Genomic DNA, 9,662 nt, shown 5'->3' with positions numbered 1-9,662 from the left:
AACCCCCCCCCAAAAAAATAAAAAAATTAAGATGCACAAAACAATGAGTTCAGAGAAATAAGCATTTTGAATTTTTTATTGTAAAAAAAAATAAAAATAATAATAATCACTTGCTTTAACTGCGCGCATATTGATGGGTGAATTTGTTGTCGGAATGGGAATTCGTGATCCTCTAGTGAGGAGGAGGAGCGATGGAGCCCGTGGACCTATTGAGAACCAGAGAGGCGGTTCAGCCCCGCAATGGTCTGAGCAGCAGCGGTTCAGGGAGTAGCATTACTTGTGTGCAGGAACTGGCTCGACACCGTAGAAATCCGCTAACGGAGCAAATGAAAACGAAAACAACACTTTCTTGTGGATTAATTCTGGGGCGAGACTTTCCGTCGAAGCAAGTGTACCTCTAAGCCACTTTGGATCGATTGACGAGGATTGGGACGTTACCTACTGAACGTCGTTACCACCGAATGGTGTCTCCTGCCCCGCCGCTAAGGTTAGTTAGCTTCCATTGCTGGCTGTCCATTGGTTTGGGGGTCTGCTCTGTTGTTGGATGACGGGGTCCGGCTATTCTTTGGAGAACAAACATACATAGCATTATTGACCTTTTTCTGAGTCTGTGCGTTGCGCTATAACCGCGCCTTGCATTAAACCGAGTGGAATTGAAGCGTCTACAAAGTGCTAAATCAGCTGGGTCCTCGGACACTAACAGTCTTCTCGTTTAGCTGATCACCGTCAGCTCGTTAATTATTTTATAAATCACAAACACGTGCTACATGGCTAGGCTAAGCTAGCAAATAGCTAAAGTGCTAGCCAGGCAGGCTAGCTGTCAGAGCAGCCGAGGAGCTAGCGCCTCTGTTCTTGAAAAGAAATAATTAAACAGCTGCATTTGTTTCTTTAAAAACACCACCCCGCAAACAACAATTGTAATATTCACCGTAAAAAAGTACTGTCAACTTTCCAACATGCCCCAGTTTGTATTTGTGTTTGGTTAAATAGCTTAGCTTGCTATCTAGGATGTACAAAATAACGTTGAGTGCGAGTTTGTAAACAAAGAATCCACACGAGTTCACCCAATGAACTTTGTCTTTCGTGTGTGGTCGAAGGCGAATTCAGTTTATTTTTTAAAATTTACTTAGCAGGTAATAAGTTTGGATTTATGGCTGTAGTAAATTGTAAATATAGTGACGTAAGATAGAAGTAGACATCAGTTGAGTGGTTATCTCAGATTTGATGCCTAAACGCGTACACTGGATGGCTGTCGGAAATGTACTGTGGTTTTCAAAACCGATTTAATGCTGACATGCTAACGTCGAGCCGCAATAGGAATCACAGATGCTGTTCTCTATTGCTTGGAGTGAAATGTGAAAAAGAATATGTTTTGATTTAGCTGCATGGACACTGTTGTCAACATTCTGGCTCTCATTCAAGCAGCAGTTATTATTGCACTTGCTGGACACTAGTTACATAATACCTCTTAGTGGGCATGCTACAACAGTTTTCAGAAGACCTTCATGTCAAAACGAACGATTTCACTTGGAAAAAGATATATATTTTTTTACATTACACCAGGAATATATTTGTAAAAGAGCAAAGGTTATGATGGCTACAGCGGTTTAAAGAACTGAAATTCTGAGGCAGTCTGATTTGCAGCAAAATGTTAAACGTGTGATCATGGCACATCTTATCATGAATGTCCTGCCCCTGTTGTGATTTATGATAAATGTCAGTTTAGTCGCCCTTTTTAAACAAAAACATCTTCAGTTTCTGCTTTGATCCAAAAGTCCCCCTCCCCCCATCCAACATAAACATTACGAAAATACTCCAAAATATAGATCGAATACTATTTCCAATTTTCTAAGCTTGTTCTCATATTAAATCAACAGATTTTCAACTAGCTTGCACATTTTCTTGAGTTTAAATCATTTAGCAGATCTTCTGGAAAAACCTTCATGGTGCTATCAGAGTGAAACTTCAAACGGTAATCCCTAGCTGTGCTACTAACAGGAATGAGGGGGAAGAAAAAGCAGAAGATAATCAATGGTATTCTGGTTATACTTACTGTGCGTTGCCGCTGGAAACTCTTGAGAATGCAACCTGCGGTCGCAAATCAAAAAATCTTTTTGAGGGCATGGAGCAATCAGTAGCGCAATCACTGCAGCTGAGTGTAAACAGCAGCTGCAGATTTGCTCCTAGCAAAACACCTAATTATAGAGCCGTCATAAATCATCATACTTTTCACCTTAATATTTTGTCTAATTTTTTTTTGTTGAATCCAAAAATAAAAAAATAGGTGTATTTTTGGGAATTTCTTTTGAACTGGCAAATCTAGGCATTTCTTACATGTCACAAAATTAAAAGGTGTGTAAAAGGAAAGATTAGATGTGGGTCAAAGTATGAATTAACATAGAGGTCTGTCTTGCGAACATGACGTAAATAAATCAAAAGAAGTCTTTATTTATTTATATAAAAGGCTATTCAGCATGTTGTAAGTGGAAGATATAAGGCAAAAAACCCAGAGAATTTAAATTGTGACTGCAGCTACAAAGGGAAACAAACAATTATGAATACTGTATAAATTTAGTGTAATTTAGGAATTTTGTTCAAATTTCTAAATTTAAACACAGTTTTTCTGTGTTTAAAGGCTGTTCATTGAGAAATGAACACCCACTCAGTTTAAAACGTTGAACTTTTTAAATCCCTGTTCCAATTTGTGTAATTTGTCACAAATAAAACACTTTATCCGCTGTTGTTGTCTCAAACGTACAGCTCGTCTGGAGTTCACCACTGATGGCAGCCGAACCTTCCTGACGTACCAAATTCCCTTGTCTGCTGAAAATGTTCATGTTGACTTGATTTCTACAATGTATTTAATTGGTTATCACTAGTTTGTAATACATTGCAGCACGTCCTTTTAGCAAGCCTGTACAACACAGTGTTGTTGTGTGACAGTGTGAGCATGGCAGCAGCAGCTTGTGAGACCTGCTAAACAACAGAACTTTGACTAAATCCCATGTTGTGAGACACTAGACAGTGAGTTTTTAAAAATGTATTGACATAACGTTTATTCACGGCAGCTTGGAATGTCAGGTTTGATCAGTGCGCTTTTTTGTCTCTGACATTTATAGCATCCATTCATAGTTCAAGCCACTAATCAAAGAAAAAAAAACATGGCTGAACTGGAACAGTAAGACCAGTTGTTAGTGTTTGTTAAAGGGAAAATAAATACTCCACACAAAAAATACTTTTCTTAGCAACTAATGAGACAAGTAGAGCCAGCACAGTGGGGATAACCGAGTTGTGTTTTGGGAAGCATGAGGCGGAAAGAGACTCTTCTGTTTGATGACCGGAGTAAAAATACTGACACTTCATAGTATTGACCCGCGAAAATGGATAACACAATTTAACATGTGGATTATTACCATGCTATGACATTTATTTTAATATTTTGACTTGGGAAGACATAGAATAAGAAGCCAGAAAATATAATCCAGCATTAAGTTTCCAGGAAATGTGCAAACCGTAATATTTTTAAGTTTCTGTTTCGATTAAAACTGGGAGTTTACCGAGCTGTCGTTGGCCGATTAATTAGTTGGGCTGTCTGCTGACGGTTGAAGCCAGTCGTAGCCAAATGTCATCTTGGTAAGAGTAATGTGTGGTGCTCTTTTAGTTTAAAATGTGCAAGTGTGGGAGTAGCGTTGCTGCTCTACTCTGTGCTCCATACAGCTAAAGAGAAGTCTGTTCACTCCAACACTTTCTCTGGAACATCATTAAAAAAAGTTTACACTGTAAGAACAGTTTGTTCTTACAGTTTTTTAAAGGGGTCCACTGATACCAATAAACAGCTGGTGTCTAGTTGTGGGGTAAATGTCATTGCATCAAGTAATGCTTTAAACACTGACAGCAAAACTGCTCAGCCGAAGCACTTCCTGTTGTTGCCTAACAACTGAATTATTTTGGTTTTGCAATTATTGGCCAATAATTTATATATACATTTTTTTCCCCCCTTTCCTCCACCGTAACCAGAAACACACGATCAGTCACACGCATGAATTGTTTTCTGTGCCAAAATGTGACGCAAAGCGGATTTTGTTTCCCTTTCCGAGCAACAAATCCTCACACAAAGGAACAACCAAATCTATCATTTAGATTTCATTTTTAAACATTTGACGAAGAAACCTACAAACGAAATCATTATGGCCACACATGTTTTTGGCTCCTGCATAAACGGGCCTGAAACATGAACCAGGTGCACTGTTTGAAAAATGGCAGCGCCTGTTTATGGCCCTAATATTTATACCAAATTGCTAGGTTTTGTTTTGTAAATCATTCTTTTGTTGTTGCTTTTCCCACACTATCGATGATGCTGGGGAACAGAAGTTTTTTGTGGGCAAAAAACGACACGATAAACTGTTATTTTGAGGCATATAGAGTTATCAAGAAGTCTCCTCACCTCATTTTACCATGTTGGCTTTTCTGGGTCGTTCCATCTGCGCCGCTGTAATGAAGATGACGACAGCCCAACAGCTGTGATGGGAAAGGAGGAACCACAAAATGAGATCACGCTCGTGTGTGTCATGTATTTGCTGTTTTCAGCTTCTTTTAGGTCACATACTTGCTTGACTCAAGTCGGCAACTATTTTTCACAGTATGATGTCTTGGGCAAGTCACCCACTGCGTTTACTCAGAATAGTTAGAAATGAGCTATTTGTAAAAACTAAAATGTTATTTTGACAACTGACAATTTCAAGTAATTCTCCATCTCTAAATACGTATAGTTTGGTGTGTGAATATGTCATGTAGAACTGCAATAACTAGGAGGTTTGGTCTAATCGGGGGAGCCAGCTTGCTCACAGTCAATGGTAGTTGAATATAGTTGAATTGACTTGTGTTTGAGATGTGTATTTTATGGTTATTTAACTCCGCTATTTATTAAAATACTCAACTTTGGGGGGGAAAAAATGATGCAATATGATTGCTTATTGAATGGTTTGCTTATGAGGATTGTTTCTGGTCCTAATATTTATACCAAATTGCTAAATTTTGTTTAGTAAATCTTTATTTTCAATTTACAGTCGATGCGTTTTCCACATGGGTGAGTCGACCCAGAGCTGTTGAAATCCAAAGGGGGTAAAAACTGTATGAAAATGTTGTGTATTGAGGGTTTGTTCGTACAGCTCTTCTTCCAAAGGAAATATTCTTTTTCTTATGGTTTCTTGAGCCTTTTTTTTCCCTTCTACATTTGAAGCTGTTACATTCTAAATAGTTATTAAGACTATAACCCTGGTGAAGGATAAACTGGCATTGGTTTCTATTTGGTTTTTATAAAGATTCAGGTTCACCTGGTGTATGCAAGCAAGTGTAAACTTTGCGCGAGTGTTTGAGATGAAGAGGGATAAGAATTGTTGCTTCATGCTTTCTGCGAGACCTCCACGTTTTCTCATTTAAAAAAATGTGAATAGGTCGTCAGTAACTGAACTGTTCGATCATTTTATTTTCTAATTAAAACGGATTTGGAACCAAAGCGCAATTCCAAGTCTTTTCTTTAGTTCAGCAAATATTTTACAAAGGTTTTTCCAATCTCAATCTTGCTTTTAATTAGAGGCGTTAATCTTCTCATATTTGGAGTTTGCTTCAGTTACATGCTATCCGTCGTAATCCTAATGTATCTATAGATATAGTGTCTTTCCCACTGTCACAAAGCAGGCTGACCTCCTGTAACCGCATGTGTGTGAAATCCACACTTCAGTTATGAATTGAGCATGGATCTTGCTCATTAGTGGGATGCACCTGGGAGGTTCTGTTTCTGAGGAATGTTGTGTGTGTGTGTGACTCAATGTGGTAGCACATTATGATCAAACAGGGCTGTTGCTGCATCTCATATTACTCGTAGTCGAAGGGCTATTGAAATGCACACGACGCTAGATGAGCTCTGGTGGTAACAAGTGGGCTGAAGATGAGCAGGTGTGTTATTTTGTGTTGTGGCAAAATGGAAAGGCTGTGGTTCTGACCAGATAACTAATCATCTTTCGTACTGGTTAATGCATAATCCACGTCGTCCCCAGTGTGGGCCGACCAGCCTCCAGCCTCAACACTGTTCTTATAGTTAGGAAGGAGCCCTCAGAGGGGCGGGGCATGTCGGGTTAATGGGGTTTGGAGGTCAGAGTGGTTTTACATCTGTCATGGTGTTGATCTCAAAAGCAGCCGAGAATTTATCTGTTCCTCCAGAAAACTCAATTCAACACGCTAGTAGTAAAGCAGACCAGAATTTCAAAGAACATGAAGCTGTACCATGGTCTAGTTTTCCCCCGTACCCATTATTTTTCTCTAAATTATTATTTGCTGGTAGCAAAGTTGTAAAAAAAAAAAAAAGGTGTGGTTTTAAAACAGCAGAGGTTTTCTCTCATTTTGATAGGGATTTTAGATCAAATGTTTTCTGTTTGCCGCTCTTCTGGTCAGCTGGTTTAAAGTTCCAGTATATAACTTTTATAAACAACATAGTTTTTTTTTTAACATAAAATTTAAAGCTGCCACCAGACAACCTGTGGAAAAGTTATTTTAGACAAAGGAGGACAATTTTTCACAGATTTGTCTGTGAAAAAATGCATTGAATGTAGTGATGGTTTCAACTCTGTAAAAACCATAATTTTTTATAAAGGTTTCATACTGCAGCTTTAGAAAAGGCTTGTACTCGTACAGCAAGGCAAATTCAGATATTTTGAATTACTTCTGGTTTTTTTTTTTTTTTTTTTTAATTGTGGTTGTCTTGTGTCAATATTTTTGCACTGATAAGGTAGTACACACAGACCTGCTGGACCAGAAAAGCATCCATCAGAAGCTGTACTAGAGAAATTGCTGTCTCTATGTGGGACACAGATTGCAGCAGTGCTTACTTGAAGTTCAGTTCAATCAGGCTCTTGGTTTCACCTTTTTAAAGTTATAAAACCATTAGACAATTCTCTCTGGCTGACTGTAAGATTTTGCTTCATAAAGCCAGATTAGAAACCTTGCTGCTCTGAGACAATTTTTTTAAACTTCTCCTGTTCAATTAATGCAGTGTGTCCTTAGTTGTGTCATTTGAAGCAAGTCTTATTTTACACATAAGGTTTTGAGTTCTTTTGCGATGAAGAGAAGTTGCTATTAAAACCAGTCACCCATATTCGAACCGTGCAAATGAGTGCCAAATACCAGCTTAGCAGAGATTAGAAATGGCTCTGTGGTAAGTGATTTACTCGACTCTGTTACGCAATGCAGATGACAGCATGCTATAGGACATTACTCTTGTTTGTGATTAGGCTACAGCTATGGGCCCCATTTCTGTCTCCTATTTCAGGTTTTTATTAAGAACGCGTTAATTTCTTTTCATATTAAATTGTGCTAGTAGTGGCAGCCAAGGGCATGCGCCTCAGGGCTGCTGAGCTTGCAGAGAAAGTATGGATGACGATGAAATATGTCAAGGTTTAATTACAGACTTGTGCGCTTTTGTTGGGAGGTGTAACATGCAGACTTGATCAGTGACGTTTCGGTTTGGTTCTCTGCATCCCGTTGGCATCAACCCTGGCCCAAATTTCATAACGTCTACCTGTCTGAGCCATTTTGTCAATAATTCAACCAGAATTCATCATTGAGCCTTCTGAATCAAATCGAACCGGGAGCGATACTTGTAGGTATCCGGGCAATAAAGCTTGATTACGCACTCGGTCGCAATGTACACGCTGCCTGGCATCCTCTCATGCACAAATGGAAAGATCTGTGCTGCCGCTTTCATGGGCGACAAACAGAGGCACTCGGGTTGCATGCTGCCATACAGAAGAACATTTCAAAGCTCTTGAATAATTAAGTAGCAGTGCAGAGGAAGTAGGTCACCACAGTAGACTAGTACACTCTTCAGTTTTATTTCTTGGCGCCAAGAATGGAGGAGCTGAATGTCGGGGCTACATCGACAAGATGGTCAGCAGATATCAGGAGGCGAACATCGGAGCCTTAATGGTTATTTCCAGAAATGTCTTTGGACGGGGGCGTAATATCAGTCAACGTTTGATTGGGTCTATGTCGTAATTATGCCGTTTTTGTGTATTGATTTGTGACTTGTGTTGGCAACTCCTATGCCACGTGTTTCTAATGATTCTAAGGTGAATGGAGAGCGACAGAAATATGAGCTGGTGAAGACTCCAGCTACACTTAGAAGTATTGAGAATCCCACAAGTCAGAACTCATGGGGCTGCGATAAAGTTGGTTTCTCAATACCACAAGAGCTGCTGAAATACATACCTGCTAAGGTTGTGACTGCCGCTCCCTCAGTCTTGGAGGACACTCCCATTTTCCATGCTACAACATATTTTTTTTTTCAATCTAATCTAATTTCTATTTTGCAGCTGGAGTGTCATGGTGTGAAGCTAAGATTTTAGCCTGTTCTTTTGCCTCTTCTGTTATGAGTTTCAAACTGTTAAGTTTCAGAAAGAACAAAAAATACAGCAAGAATGAAATAGAAATTCTCATTTGTGGCGGTAATGATATCACCCTTGATGCTGAGGCTAGGAATGTAACAAAACCTTGTGGTACGACATCTTGTGAAACCATTTTACAGCTTTTAGTGAGTCTGGGCTGAGTTTTATAAGCTGCTTTGATAGAATAAAGTGAATTGAGATAATTTTATCCTGAGTCTTTAAATCCCATTTTGAAGTTCAGGAAACTTTTATTCTAACAGCAAATCGACATTTTAAGTGTTTTTGTTCTTTAGAGAGAGTATTTTACACCAACTCTTTATAAACAATAAGAGATCCTGTAAATTTCAGCTGAAACCTGCATTGGAATCTGACTGTATCGTTTCAATCCTAACATGATTAGGTGGTAAATTAAAATAAATACAGACGTATGTATTTTCATATACATGAATAGGACAATCAAAAGCTTTCTAATGATGTTAATGCTACTTTTTATATTAAAGTAGGCCACAGGATTGCCTTTTGTTCCCATAAAATCTATTTTATAGATAAAAGCAAACGACAAAAGTTTATAAAATTAACTGAAGAGGACCATATAGCTCTCAGGTCTGAGGAGCAACTTCAGAGTTTGGTTTTAACACATTGAAAGCGAGCGATGTTCTTTTGTCATTTCCGTCAACTACAAAATCCCCTTAATAACCAGTCAGTTCAGCTTTTTCTTTCATTGTTGTCCACTGGATGTTGCTGTGCAAGTTTATCGTTACAGGAGGTCGTAACTTTTCCCCTGGACCCAATCGTTCACACTTTTACTTCCATCACTTGCAGCAAACAGGCTGTAAAAATGGTCCTGTTGTCAGCATAACTTTATTTTGGCAATATTTGTTTTGGTCTGCTCTGTTTAAAGACGAAGATTGTGTGAGCACCCGGTGGTATTTCTCACCTTTCCTTTTTTTTTTTTTTTTTAGAGGGATTGATGGATGTTTCCTTAAGCTAATGTTAGCTCAATGATTTACCAAAATAACTTGATCAGTTCAACTCCCTTTCAGTATAATAGCAAGCACTTTTTAAATACGACCTTGTTTCCTGTATACTTTGTGTTCTTTCCTCATGCTTGTAATGCAAACTTTCACACCAATTTTTTTGTGTCTACACAAGGATATCACTGGAAGACTCTTGAGTTTGATTGATGTTGAAACTTGTCTGCTTGCTTTGCATAACTAGGTGTCA

The 9,662-nt window shown here is 38.7% G+C and overlaps 1 protein-coding gene and 1 long non-coding RNA gene across 4 annotated transcripts in view; one reads left to right on the top strand and one right to left on the bottom strand.

Moving 5' to 3' along the window:
* Nucleotides 1–58: 58 nt before the first annotated feature.
* On the bottom strand, nt 59–2,168 carry LOC145552768 (uncharacterized). The gene is made up of 2 exons (XR_014088864.1): nt 2,054–2,168; nt 59–563 (listed from the first exon to the last, which is right to left on the bottom strand). It is a non-coding gene; the product is annotated as an uncharacterized LOC145552768 (long non-coding RNA).
* Nucleotides 241–9,662, top strand: part of ncor2 (nuclear receptor corepressor 2) — a 122,752-nt gene continuing 113,330 nt past the window's right edge. For all 3 annotated transcript variants that reach the window (XM_081610510.1, XM_081610509.1, XM_081610508.1), the window contains exon 1: nt 241–487. The gene's annotated coding sequence lies outside the window, so the exon portion shown is untranslated. The remainder of the gene's footprint in view (nt 488–9,662) is intronic.

This window comes from Poecilia reticulata, chromosome 9 (genome assembly GCF_904066995.2).
Source record: "Poecilia reticulata chromosome 9, P_reticulata-male-v2, whole genome shotgun sequence".
NCBI classification, from domain to species: Eukaryota; Metazoa; Chordata; class Actinopteri; order Cyprinodontiformes; family Poeciliidae; genus Poecilia; species Poecilia reticulata.
Note: the sequence above shows the minus strand (reverse complement) of the source record. Positions and strands in the feature narration are given on the sequence as shown.